This window comes from Polistes dominula, unplaced genomic scaffold (genome assembly GCF_049000335.1).
Source record: "Polistes dominula isolate Pdom_NZ unplaced genomic scaffold, Pdom_raw_medaka contig_269, whole genome shotgun sequence".
Taxonomy (NCBI): domain Eukaryota; kingdom Metazoa; phylum Arthropoda; class Insecta; order Hymenoptera; family Vespidae; genus Polistes; species Polistes dominula.
Window position 1 is genome coordinate 54,190 of NW_028300869.1, and position 15,560 is coordinate 69,749.

General features: G+C 29.7%; 1 long non-coding RNA gene across 1 annotated transcript; it reads right to left on the reverse strand.

Moving 5' to 3' along the window:
• Positions 1-900: 900 nt before the first annotated feature.
• LOC149033706 (uncharacterized) lies at positions 901-5,661 on the reverse strand. The gene is made up of 3 exons (XR_016176113.1): positions 5,455-5,661; positions 1,513-1,592; positions 901-1,386 (listed from the first exon to the last, which is right to left on the reverse strand). It is a non-coding gene; the product is annotated as an uncharacterized LOC149033706 (long non-coding RNA).
• Between the last annotated feature and the right edge of the window lie 9,899 nt (positions 5,662-15,560).

A 15,560-nucleotide genomic window follows, 5' to 3' on the forward strand; every position in this document is an offset into this window, starting at 1 on the left:
GAAACTTTAATATACGACGATCAACACTGAATTTAATTGTCGACTTTTTTTATATTTTATTTTAACACGATGCAACACACGAGAACCTCATTGCCTACGCGCTCGATTGCAATGATTTTCTGAAACATAATAAGAAAAAGAACAATTAATATCATTGTTGTAATAAAAATCAATTGAAATTATCATAGAAATGTTTGATAGAAAAATATACTTACTTTTAGTCTTCGTTGATGACTGCAGGATGGGTATCCTACACTTAGGATGACGATGTATAAAATAAAATTAAATAAAAAGTCTGAAAAGCTGAAACATACTAAAGACTATATTACAATATTTCTTGTAAATCATTTCTGAAGGCAGGGCACACATTAAAACCAGTGAATATTTTTGATAGAATGGTATTCAAGTTATTAAATATTTGTAAAATTGATCAAAGTATGCAACTATTTGCTTGCAATATTACATATCAAGTATGTAATGTTAGTATAAATATCAATTAAAAATCTTTAAAGTTGTCTAAATAAAACGGTAATTGTATCAGCAAACTCAATAAAGAGTAACAAAAAATAAACCAGATTTTATACCATTCTATGCAATGAAAAACTTTTTAAACTATTAAAATCAAAAAGATAACGTTAGAAATAAAATTATTAAATAATTTAATACGCCTTATTTTCGTTCATGTTGTCTCGTTGAAGAATAGAAGGCGAGTAGGAGGTACGTTACTACGTAACCTTGGTAGAAGAGACCTGGGGAGTGTCGAACGCATGGCTAGTATACCAATGTTATCGACTGTTAACGTTTTGTAGTCGACTCGAGAAATATCTGGAAATATACATAGACATTTATAATAGCCTATATTTAGAGAGTATTGTGTTCTTATTCTTCTTCGCTCTCACTTCACTTCTTCTCCCTCACTCTCAATCTCTCTTTTTCTGTAGAATTTCTATATGCCAAATATACTTAAAAAAATAATGCTCACCTCGACGTATATAGAGAATAAATAAAAGAGCTGTCACAAGGTTAAAAGGTTAGGTATGTGAATTCGTGGTGTAACTCTCCTCATATCAAGGAAGCTAAAAAAAAGTAAAATATGAAAACACGTATAAAAATTTTGCATGTAGCTATCATTTGTTATATATCATTTCATTACATAACATGATATATCATTTGATATATAACATCATTTGATAATAGGAAGATGTAATTTAGAAAATTTGAAAAAATTTCCAAAAATAACGGGATAATAAAATCCGCTGCAACAAGTATACAAATAACAGATTAACAGATTTGAAAGATTCGCCATATTGCTGTGCTTAAAACAGGCTCGTAAGAAAGCCGCGAAAGTAATGCGCGAAAATATTGCGCAGTACTTCTTCTTTCCACCTATAATAAAGAAAAATTTTGAATGATTAAAAAAACAATATAGGAGCATAAAAATTGTCAAAATATACTCAAAAAATCATAATTAATGCTTATATCCTTTATAAATTGTAATAGAAAGGTGTGTACCTTACAAAATATCTTCTAATTACTTGATCTTAACGGGACCATCACACTCCCATGTAATTTCCCCGAACGACGCCAAAGAACTAAAAAACATGGACGACGGATTGGTTTTGAATAACATATTGGTGCACAGTTTTTTCATTTGAAAAAATATTTTTTTTTTAATTCAAAAGAACAAACAAAAGAAAAGAAGTAAAATTGAGTATATTCAATATGAGGAAGTAAAATCTTATACTTGAAAATAAATTGTATGTCAAGGGGATATTCTGGCGATTTGAAAAAATCGATTTTTTTTCATATTTTCAAAACTTAACCTTTTAAGAATATGTCCTCAAAAGGATTTTTAAAAATTCAAATTATTTTTGGAGCTGTTTTAGTGAAGCTGCATTCTGTACCCTACCCATATTACGCGAAACTTTGAACGCCTTTTTCTCGAAACTGTTTTTTTGTCACGGTTGCAATGATATCTCAAGTTCTACTTAACCGATTTATTTGAAATTTGGTGAGAGTCTTCTTTATGCATTTCTCTATCGTACTAATCAAACTTCTTACAACAATTTTCAATTTCTACTATTTTGAAAAAATTCGGAACAGTAAAAAAAGTTGTAAAAATAATGTATCTTTTTTCCAGACAGCCGTAATTTAGAGAGAAAAAAAGATTTTTGTCATGTCTTTTAGTTTGTACGATAGCGGCATTATTCTAAATTAATAATCTGTTTTACTTTTTTATTTCCGATTACTAGGAGAGCTTCAATCGGGCAACCGTCTCGAGCCGTTTTTCTGGGACCCCCGCCTACTTCATCAGCCTATATCTTTTTCAATTTTTGAATTTTTTCACTATTTTTTTATTCATATATTCTTGAAATATTAATAAATATCTTATAAGAACATACATAGTGAAAATATTATTCGTCTTTTTTGTAATTACACTTGAAAAAAGTATTTAAAATTCATGCCTCTAGACCAGAATACCCCCTTAACGTTTAATTATACATTAATATTCGTGCAGTTTCTTTATTTGAAAAAACATTGTTATTTTTAAATTTAAGAAAAAAAAAACATTTGAATAAAAGAACGACGTTATAGACGATAAAATTAATATTTAATTCTTTCTTTATTTTATTTCCTGTTAAAATACGCTATTGTAGACGATAAAATTTAGTTCTTTCCTTATTTTATTTCCTGTTCGAATACGCTATCGATCTTAGTAAACGAAAACTCCGCTCAAAGATTGGAAGGAAACGATATTCCGTTGTTTAGAGAAAACAAAGTTCCTTTATGCATGATTTCGAATACGATCTTTACTAAAAACAAAAGCTCTACCCATCGATTGATGGAAATCTTGGAAAAGGAAGAAAATTATGAATCTTATCGACTAATAGCAGAAGGATCCACCCCCTATAGTCCACCGATGGGTACAGCTTATGTTTTTGGTAAAGAACGTAGTGGAAATCCTGCATAAAAAAACTTTGTTTTAAAATAAGGGAATATCGTTTCTTTTTAGGGTGTTGCATGTGTTTACATTGAAATCCGAAACCACTCAAAGAGCCCGACACAGCACAATGGTTTTTGTCGCACCAATATGTCCCGATAATTCTAAAGTTTGTTTGGAAATTGATTGTCCTCCAGAATATTCCTCTTAATCTCTGAATTGAGTTTTCTTTCACTAAGAGATCGATAGTGTATTTTTTTTTTTTTTATATATGAGAGTTTATTTGCAATCTATTACAAAGTAACAATAAGCAAATTTGTTGGTAAAAATAGAATAGTACAAGAATAACATGCAGGTATTTCGCTCAATAGCTAATACCTTCTTAATATTAATATCACATGTATGACGTATATCTTGATAGTGTATTTAAAACAGAATTCTATTTCCCTCGATAAACATCCTACGATTCTGTGACTATTTGACAAATTATAAAATAAAAGAACGTTTTCTCGTTATTTCAAATGTTGAAAAAAGAATGATTATATTGAATGTTTTATTACATTAATTACAGGAGTTGTTCTATTAATTAATTGTTGAGACGTAATATATATTTTTCTGTTTTTAACAAAAAATACTATATGAAAAAAGAAAATCGAAAAAAAAATAAAATAAACGCTTTTTATGTTAATTTTTAAATTAAATAAAATTGGACGAATATGTTAACAACTAAATAATTAAATAATATAATGTCTGTGATTATAATAATTTAATAGTAGAACAGTAGCATTATATAATACAATACTACTGTAAGAAAATAACGAACGACTCACGCGTATTCCTGTGAATTCTTATTTTTACAAACAATCTATAAAATGCAATTTACTCTTATCTTTTAATAACTAAATACTGAAACTATCAACAATAAAACATTTCTATTTCTACTTCTAGTAAATCAGCTAATATGTAGATATTGATAAAATTCCTCCCAGAAGAAAAATAAATATTTATTAAAAATTACAACAACAAAATATGTAATATTAAAGATTTTTACATTATAAAAATAAAAAATATATAATTGATAAATTATTTAATTTGTTATTAAATTTAAACATATAAATGTACTATCAATAATAAAATATATTTCTACTTCTACTTCTGTCTAATCAGCTAAAATGCATGAAATATTGACAGACAAAAGAAATAAATATTTAATCAATATTTAAAAAAATGCATAATTATAATACTATTTAAATTATAAAAATAAATTAATAATTATTATTCAATTCATTAAAAGCAGTATTTTCGACTGATAGCCACTTATTAATCAAGATATGAAAATCTTGACCAAAACATAATATAAAGAATTGTACCAATAAAAGAAATTCAGGAATGAACCAGAAGCAGTGTTTTATGTATGTGAATTGCTGTATGTGAATTATGTATATATAAAAACAGAAGAAATGTAAAGACGTAGAATAACAAACGCTACTGGAATTGAGAATATAGATATTTTTATAAGATAAATTTCTTAGAAATAAAGCTACAAAAAATGATATACTTTCTTTTGTCCGCGTTGTACAGCATATGAGCCAAGTATATGCATGGATGTATGTGATCCGCGCGTGCGCGCTGGTGTGTATTTGTGTGCACGCGCGTACTTATGGCGTGGCCAAAAACAAAACACGGTCATAAAACCGTTTATCTGCTATGGAGAGAAAAAAGTAGGGATTTCAAAGAAAAGAAAAAGTTATGGAAAAAGATGAGAATAAATGACAATAGGACAATGGAAAGAATAAAGAAAAGGTAGTAATTAAAATAAGAAAATAAAATGTTATAATGCTAACATAATGTGTGAGTATATCGTTTTCAGATTTTTTTGGACTAAAAAGATTGAATAAAGGAATTAAAAATAAATTTTCTTGTTACGTTACCAAGGTAATAAAGTCATATATTATATTCTCCTAGCAAATGATTAACGAAAAACAAAATGAATGTCTACAGTCCGAAAGCGTAAAAATCAGACAGACATTATTAGTTACTATATAATATACATAAAAACATTATATATATATATATATATATATATATATATATATATATATATAGTTACATATTATATTTCTTACACATCTTACCTTAAAAAGTGGTTTACTGTTCGGCATTTTGTTATTCCAAGAATCGTGTATTATGATAATTTGTAAGAAAAAAGCTTTTTAAAAATCAATTACTTTTTTTAATCATTAAATGATGATTTATAATAACTTTTTTATGAAAGAAACACTAATTCTAAAATAGTATTAAATACAAATAAAAATTTAAGTCAATTTTTGTTTGATGAAATATCAGATGTACTAAATAATACTTTAAACGAAAATTAACTCGGTGGTGATAAAAGCGACATTTTTTAATATAAATAATAAATTAGTATACATAAACAGCACCTAAAAATATGTGGGCTCTGAAATAACAGAACGCTGCATGCAATATGTTAAGAACTAAAGTAAGCTTCTTACCTTTTCTGTAGTAGTTCATGGACTGAGACCTCCGGCACGCACATTTTCAATAACCAATAATAAAATAATACTAGTTGCAGGTAATATCAAAAATATTTTTTCTCAAATTTGATTATGCTTAATCAAAATTATTCTTTTTTGTTAACGATCAATCCGTATAAAAGGTACACTGATTTTACGTAAAACAGGTCAATCTTACTAACGAGAAAAAAGAACATAAGACTCAACAGGTCGAACAAAAATGGCTCGCTTCGCGTCTTGATCCTATTTATAAACTGTGCTGCCAGATCGTGGGTAAATCTTACCCTCTCCCTGTGCCACTGGGATTGCACACAATGAAAGTTACCCATGTCCGTGTATTCGGGATGTCGAAAGAAGTCGAGTGTAACCGAAGTTGGCGGGCACGCACCATGTGTCCGAACACATGGACACGAGTCGCTTTCATAGTGTGCCACTCCGGCGTGCCCGCCAACTTCGGTTACACTCGACTTCTTTCGACATCCCGAATACACGGACATGGGTAACTTTCATTGTGTGCAATCCCAGTGGCACAGGGAGAGGGTAAGATTTACCCACGATCTGGCAGCACAGTTTATAAGCCTATGTCTGCCCCCACTTCTTTGTCAGTTCCTTCTTTTCTACAGCGAATCAGCTTTTAGGATATGCGAACTTTATTCCTATTGGATACTCATACTGACATCCACGAAGTTCATTGGCTTAGAAAACTAAAATGATCTAACAATTGCCTTCGATGACGATAATTTCAAGAGTAAAAGATAAAAAAAAACACTCTGTGCAGATCACACGTGTAAGAAGTGAAACCTTTAAAAATCTAAGTTTGGAGAGAATGAGACGAATGCACAGTTTCAAGAGTAAGATAATTGTAGAATTTATTTATTATAATATTATTACCATATATAATAAAGGTCACCGGTATGATTAGTGGAGTGGAATAGCCGATAAAAAGTACACTTTTCCAAATTTAAGGAATAAAAATAGAATGCTGAATGCGATAGTTATAAATAAACACCAAAATGGTAGGATGTTTATCAAAGGAAATATAATTCGTCGTAAACTAAGTAAATATAAAATATCCTTTGCGTGAAACTCAGGCATTAAATTTTTTTGGTTACAATGGTTTTCGATTTCTCATTTTCATTTAAATTTTTACGCTGTCTAACAAACATTTTAGGAATGACGAAAAAAAGACGTTAGGAAAAACATATGGAAAATACTGCTGGACTGGACAAAGGTTCTGGTACAAATGCAATAAGAGATCTAATAGAGATCTTTTCGAGAAATACTTTTTCAACTCCATAGCCTTACCACACTTCGAGACCCTTATTATTTATAACATATCTCTCGTCTTTAATCTTTGAACCACAAACTTTAATTCTCTAAATACTCTCGTCTAAATAAATATCTGAACAACGAAAAATCTAAAAAACGCATTGAATCGTATCGCCCTTTCAGTTTATCGAACTGTGTACACAACGAGTCTTAAATTTCAGCCCCGTGGTAAACTCCACCGATTAACGCTGGGCGTTCAGCGTCTTTAAAATGTTTTTATTCTATTAAAGAATTAACATAAATTTCTTTATTACGTAAATATTATAATTAATTATATAATATTTTGGCATTCCTGGGTTAGTACATGTCTTTGGATATTTTTTAAAAAGACATATAAAAATCAAATTTAATAGACATATTTTGACTTTATGAATTAAACATATTTTATAATGAAACAAAATAAAAATGTGACAGTAATTTACTTGCTTTTGAATGGAATTTGTAAGCTGCTTCTAGTGTATTCTACATGTTTTCTAATTCTTTTTTTCTGATGTATCTTGTAATCATTCTTTTTTGTAAAATATATTTCAAACAATACAATAATTATATATTCTATGTATTTCATAATTATCAATTACAATATTTTCGGAATAAAGAATTTAATATCAATTTTTAAATAAAATAGAAACATTTTTTAATAGAAAAGATATGACACGTTGGGTATAAAAAAACTATAGACAGGAATATTATCGCATCGATAATAAAGATTATAAATATATATCGAATTTTAACGGACCTTCCCTGTTTTTTAGAATTCTGTTTTCATGAAAGGAAATCGACCTTAGGGTGTAGATGACTAACAAGAACTAATATTTTCAAAATCTTATTCATTAAGAAGGAATGCCAAATTCGATAGCACTAAATAGAAAAAAAAAATTTTAGAATGTTTGTCGACAGAAAGATACGCCTTCCTAACATAAGTAAATAAGTAAATATAATATATATTTTTTTAAAACTCAGGTAGATGAATTTTTTCTTTCACACTTTTCACATTTTCTGTGAAATTGAGATATCTTTATTATGGGTTTACACACATAAGAATTTTTTTTTTTGTTGCAACTAATACCTTAAAATACTGTAAAAAGAAGGAAAAATTGTTGTCGTATTTTTTTCGGTTCATCGAGTTTTGAAATACAACAAAATTAAAATCTATTATTTATTAGTTTTCATTGTTTTATTTTTTATAATTTATTTAATTAAAAAAAAAATTTTTTTGTTTATTTTGTTTTTTAATATTTTTTAATTATAAAATTGTTTCTATATTTTAGAAATAATATACATTATTGTATTTTTACTGAAAATAAAATTAAAAAATATGGTTTATTTTTTGGTTTTACGTGTCCAGTTTCTATTTATATCTATTCTATTTAAATATGTTTCTGTTTTATTGAAAAATTAGTGTACATTTCCTAAATACGCAAACATTAAAATTAAAGAACACGTCTTTAGATATTTATAAGAATATAAGAAAAATATTTTACAGTGTAATCTAATTCTTTTTCTCTGATGAATCTTGTAATCATTCTTTTTTGTAAAATATTTCAAACAATACAATTATTATATATTCTATGTATTTCATAATTATTTATTTTAATATTTTCGAAATAAAGACTTTAATATTATTTTTTAATAAAAAAATAGAAATATTTTTAAATAGAAAAAAAATGACACGCTTGGTAAAATAAAAACAGACCACGCACCTTCTTTTTTTATTTCGACCGTCGGTTCGTTTGGAGTCCAGTCACAATAGCCCTAAAATCGGATTTTTGGCCTATACGGCTGAAAAAATATGGAAATAATCAGAAAAATGCGTACAAAACTGTGGGCAAAGTAAAAAAGTTCTCAACCACCGAGAAAGGGGTAAAAAAAATTAAAAACTACCCCAAAATACGATTTTGGGATTATATGTTTAAAATATCAAAACAAGTTTTGAAAAAAAGTTGTAGAGCATAAAATTTTAGGCCTATCTCTTTCAGACCATTTTTCCCCTAAAACGCACCCTTTCACCCCTACGACGGTTCAAAGTACTAAAAAAATGAAAATTTAATAAAAAATATAAAAATTAGACTTTTTTATTTTTTTTTTTAATTATCTTTAAAAAACTACAAAGAACAATCGTAGGAAAAAAAAATTTTTTTCATCCCTTCTATTAAAAATCAAGGGGTGAAAACGGTTTTTTGCTCGATATTTCGCTTAAAACGGGTTATTCAAAAAAAAAATTTCTTTTTCATATGAATTTTTAATTAATTTTTAAATTTTGGTGTTGGATTTATATTTATAGATATTTACCTGTAGGAAATATCCCAATTTAAAGACAGGTAATTAGTCCCTTAGTCCTACGCCTTTGTAGAAAGAAACAGAAAATGAAGCTATCTTGCTCTTACTCATTGTGACATAGTCGCCATGGCACGCATGCGCTAACTCTTAGCTTACATGCGTGCAAGAAAGATAGACAACCTATTGTTGGCTTCGTCTCAATGAAAACAGTATAACGCAATAAAACACTTTTTCCTAAATATATTCTCTTTTTCTTCTATATTCTCTCTAGCTCAAGAGTCTCGCGCGCATCTGTGACAGCATGATAGATTTTTGAAAATATCTCCAAAAGTAAGCGAGATAAAGCGATTTTTTATTTATTATGTTTTGTAGACAATTTTATTTGCTACAAAAAAGGTTCAGTACTAAAATATTTTATCTCCCTTACTTTTCGAGATATATTAAAAAAATATGATTACTCTCTTACCTGATATTTTTTATTAAGTTTCACCACTGACAAGGACAGCGCAAGGTCTTGCCTTTTCGGATTTTGTTCAAATTTTGCAGGATGATAGATTTTGCTTCCCTTTTTACGAATATATATGGTTATAGGGGCCACTACTCAATAATTTTTGAGATTTTTGCAATTAAAAATGCTTATGATGTTATCTAGTGTTTAAATTTACTTCTCAAGTAAGCAATGGTATGTAATAGATTTAGGATAATGACAACGAAGATAGATAATAATAATCTAATAAGATCAAGTGTATACCCGAATAGACAATATCATGAAAGATCGTTTGAATCAGGATTTATTCCCCTGAAGCTTTTATAACAATGGACCAGGATGGATTAATACAAAACCAAAATAATTTACAAATAATATACCATATTTTTAGAAATAAAGCCAAAAAAAATTACTTATAAAGACAGAATAAGAAATAAACAAGAAGTTAATCTTAGATACTCGACAGCATTACCAAAGAAAGATATTATGGACTTCTCAAGATTATCTTTGTCGGATTTCAAATTTTCCCGGGGCGTACGATAATTTTCTGCCGCGTACGATAATTTTGCGCCCCTGTGTCGATCAAACAAACTAAAGTCTCTGGGATCACTGCACGTATAGCGCTTCGCGTAATAAATAAGACGATACATAATAGCTAACGGAGTCGCGTCGCGATCATGATCGATTATGCACGTGGTGGTGATCGATTAAATCTTATTTACATAGTGTTAACATAGAAAGAATATATTAAAATTATAGCTCGTAGAAGGGCACACCTAGAAATAATTTATTTTGAATAACGTATTGTTTTATTTGAGGTCTTTGACTTCATATAATTGTGATTCGCTCCGGGCTTGCCCGTGCACATTTTCTAACCTCTACTGAGGTGCTACTAGCCATAGCCCCCGCTTGCCGGGCAACTTTATTTTATATACGCCCACCATGGTTATCATGGATGGAGACTTGAAAGGAAAGTCGATGCAGATGGATGTAGATGGAAGTGGTGGTTTTAATGACTCAAAGAAGAAAAGAACTCGAAATGATGAACGCTATGATGGAGACCTAGAGAGAGGCAGAACCAGTAAGCGCATTCCAGCTACGAGTGCTGGCAAGGGCGCTTAACCTACACCAGTAGCACAGAATAGGCCTGTTAATTTTTTCACTCCTGATAACAAGGGCCCCTTTGGAGTCTGGGTTAGGAGAAAAGCTCATGATGGTGGAGAGCTCAGCGCTTACACCGTGGGCGAGGTAATTTTCAAAAAGTATAAAGATGTTAATGATATAGTAAACAGAGGCAGATACAAGGATAAAATACTGTGCAAGAGCAGAGATGAAGCCAATAAGATTTTAGCAGACGATTGTTTTATTAAGCGTAATTTGGAAACTTTTATTCCTGGTTATAGGAAGTCTAGGAAAGGTTTGATAGCCAGAGTTCCATTACATATTTCAGAGCAACAAATACTTGAATCTATTATTTCACCTTTCGAAGTTAGTGCTGTCAGACGGCAAATGAGAAAGAACCATAACGCTTCGAGTGATGATGACAAATAGCTGCCCTCGTGAACTGTTCAGTTGACTTTCTTTGGTCAAGTGTTGCCTCTAGAGATTAAAATGCTACATGTAAAATCTGATGTTAAACCATATGTGAATAAGCCAATGCAGTGCTTTAACTGCTTCAAGTTTAGACACACAGCTAAAATTTGTAGAGCGAAGAAAAAATGCATCATGGGCAGGCTTGATGCCAGCGAACATGATAATGAAAAGGATAAGCAGATATGCCCAATGACAACGCCTAAGTGCGCCAATTGCAGAGTACGGCACAAGATTATTGACTCTAGCTGTTCTGTCTACCAAAAGAACTTACGGATCAATGAAATGATGGCCTATGATAACATCTCATTCGCTGAAGCTAGTAAAATTGTAAATTCTTTTTTTTTTTTTTTTTATATAAACAATTTTAATCTCTAAAGAGAGATTATTTTGTGTAGTTTATTGAAAAAAGAAGATATACAAATACATTACTTTATAATCGCATGCCTACAAGTTAAGATTACAGTCTTCGAGGTAATTACAGAAACTATTACAAATATACCTTGTAGGAGAATGGAGCAAAACAAAAGATGCTAGAGGTTGGGCTAGTTTAACTTTGTGAAGCCTCTTTTTAAACTTTTTTCGTTGTTCCTCATACAGAGGACACTGCCAAAGTATGTGGTCAAGAGTTTGTTGTTGGTAACCACAATTACAAGACGGATCATTAGTGACATTGATTTTTATTAACGATGCATTAAAACTATAATGGCCAGATCTACATCTGTTAATTGTAGCTATAAATTTACGTGGTAATTTTTTATTTTTGAACCAAAGTTTAGCTTTAGTGTTATGATACTTTTGGAAGAATTCAGAACCTTTTGTACGACCTTCTTCAATAATTATGTTATTAGTGGCCGTAAAAGCTTTTTTTTTGCTAGTTCTTTGAAGTCAGTATACGGAATTTTAACATGAGTTGAGAAGGGTTTTCCAGATACTAATTTAGCTTTAGCATCAGCTTCTTCATTACCTTTGATACCTATATGGGACGGTACCCAGACAAGCTTAATTTTACAATTTTCATTGCGCTTTTTGTTTGATGCAAGGATTTTCTTTTTGATTTCGTATATATAAGGGTTTGTATGTACACTATTTTTACAATTTTTTAATGAAACTAAAGTGCTTAAAGAATCAGTAAAAATTAAAAAGTTACAGTGTGGACGATTCAAAGTAATGTCGATTGCATTCGATAAGGCTATGCATTCAGCAGTAAATATTGAAGCATGTTTGTTGGAGCTAGTCAGAATACTTATATTTAATTTCGGACAGATGCAAGCGCTACCAACAGAGTTAGAATTTTCTGATTTACTCCCATCAGTATATATTGCATACGTATTTCTATCTTTAGTAAGTTCGTCCACCAGCAAGTTAGGATCATTAGAACTTTTTAATTTTTTACCAAATTCGAAATCGATATTTATATCACCTATTATTATATCATATGCATGCTTGTAACAGATATAGTAATCGCTTTTGAATATAAGAGAGTCTACTTGATTGATATTTTTTATGCAATTCACAAAAATACGTTTATTATTTACAAACAAATGTTCCTTACATTCTATCTGTTTTTTAAAATCAAAAACATTTTCATATATGTTTAAACTAGTATTTGAGGCAATCTTGTACAAGTAACTATTGCATAAATATATAGTACGTTCTTGTATAAAGGTAAGTTTTGATTCGGAGATAAGAATATTAGTTGGGGTGCTGATTCTGTATCCTAAGGCTAGTCTTATAGCCATATATTGTAATTTTTCTAGTTTCTCTATTTGAGTTTTTTGTATGGGAAAGTAGACAAAGCTAGCGTAATCAATGATTGATCGTACAAAACTTTTATACATAATAATTAGAGTTTCAGGATCTGCACCCCATTTAGTACCTCGCAAGAATTTAATGATATTTATTGCTTTTGTACATTTGTTCAATACTTTATTTACATGATCTTTAAATGTTAATTTATAGTCAAATAAAACTCCAAGAAATCGTGCGTGGTTACTAGATTTTATGATCGTATTGTTAATATTTATTTTAGTTTCGCCAGGCTTAATGTTGCGATTGTTAAAATGTATAAAAATTGTTTTTGACTCGTTTAAAGAGAGCCCCAGTTCACAAAGATTTTCGAACATTTGTTTTAACGCTTTTTCAAGCAGTCTTTTACTTGTTTCAAAAGAACCTCTATTGCAGTAAAGTGCAATGTCATCTGCAAATTGTGATATCTTTACACTTTTTGGAATCCTATCAATAACGTTAGAAACATATATACAGTATAGTAGGGGACTAAGCACACCACCTTGAGGCACTCCTTTATAAACTTTTCTAGCTTTATTACCTGTTTTATCAGTGTATATAGATCTTTCGAATGTAATAAATTTTATAAATTTAGTCAATTCTTGTGGACAGCCTATTTGTGTGATTTTAAGTAATAGAATTTCAATGTTGACATTGTCAAATGCTCCACTGACATCAAGAAAAGCAGCTAGAGTGTCTTTTTTGTTAATAAATGATTCTTCTACCTGAAGGGCTAGACTTAATAGATTATCTGATGTTGATTGCCCTTTTCTAAATCCGATTTGGCTTTTTGGAAGAATTTTTTTTCTCAACCCACCATTGCAAACGATTTTTTATTAACGTTTCAAAGAGTTTACATAGACACTGCGTTAGACTTATTGGTCTCATGCTCGTACCATCTGGTTTTTTGACAAAATGTACATATACGTCTGTCCAAGAAATAGGGTAGTTATTAGTACTATACATTTCATTGAATATGTCTAATAGGATAAGTTTATATTTTACAGGTAGTTTTTTTAGCACTTCGTAGTCTATTCCATCCATACCCGGACTAGAATGTATGTTTCTACTATCTAAGGCAATATTAAATTCTGTGAAATTAAATGATTTACTAAGCATTTCATTCTTTTCACAATTTGGTAAAAAATTAGGATCAGTATGGCACCAAGATGGACTAATTTTATTTAAGGCTGTGCCTAATAAACAATCATCGGTTTGATGGTTTTCTGTTGTGTGACAAGGCCTTATTCTTGTGTATTTATTTTTCATTATTTTACAAGTATTCCAAACGTAGCTTTGACTAGTATGTATATTGATTTTTTCTGCAAATTTTTTATAATTTTCTCTACGTTTTGTTTTGAATAAACGTCTTACAATAGCACAGTTCTTTTTATAATCTATAAGATCATTCATACTTTTGGAAAACCGCCATTTTTTAAAAGAAGCTTTTCTGAGTCTTAAGGCTTTTTCACACTCTGGATCCCACCAAGAAACAGGATTTCTGTGTATATTATTATTGACAAGTTTTTTCTCTGGAGTGCTTTTTTGAAGTGCATTAACTATTAAATCAGTGAGAATTGAATATTTTGAGCTTGCATTAGAGCTTTCATACTCTACAGTAAATAATTTTACATAATTTAATTCCAATACTTCTAGAAATAGGGTCCAATTAGTTTTCATAGATTTAAGTCTGAAACTTCTTTTATTATAAACCGATTTTTGAATATTTACGTCTATATTAACAGGAAAGTGATCGGAGCCACAAGTTTCATCTTTGACCTGTACATGTAATTTATCAGCTAGATTAATACTAGAAAAAATGAGGTCTAAATTGGATGTATAGTTAATTGGTTCGCGAATGTATGTTATAGTATCTGTATTGTGTAATAAAAGATTAGATTTATTAATACTTTCTAGTAAATTTTCACCATTAGAATCATTTTTTGGACAATTCCAGATTGTATGGTGTGAATTAAAATCTCCCGCGAAGAGAGTAAATTTAGTATTATCTATATTATTAATAACCGTATCCCACTGTGACTCAGATAAGATTCCACCTGGGGCTCTATAACACGCAAATATATCAATGGCAGGTTTAACATTTTGAATACTTATTCCCATTAATTCAACACTTATGTCCGGCACTCTTAAATTTTTAATTTCATAGCATATCAGGTTTTTGCGTACTAAAATTAGAATACCTCCTCCTCTTGAATGTAGCCTATTTTTTTGGAATGTTCTAAATCCAGGAAATTCGATGTTTTTGGTGAGCCATGTTTCGACACATATTAGAATGTCTAAGTCAGTTAGCAAGTGACGTACTTCTTCTTCTTTTTCAGAAATAGAGTGACAGTTCCAGTATAGTATTTTTAAATTTTTATCACACAACTTAGCCATTTTAATAAGTATTAAAATTGTATAAGGCAGCACTTACATTCTTAAAAGTTTTTTTTAATTCTACTAAGCCTTGATTTAGCACTTCGATGTATAACGTGTGGATAAATTTTATCAATCATATCAGCTAAGCGTCTTGAGTTTTCAGTGTACTTTTTAGCTAAGTCTATAACGTCATGAACGCCATATGAAGCAGCGAAAAATTCTTCAAATTCTGTAA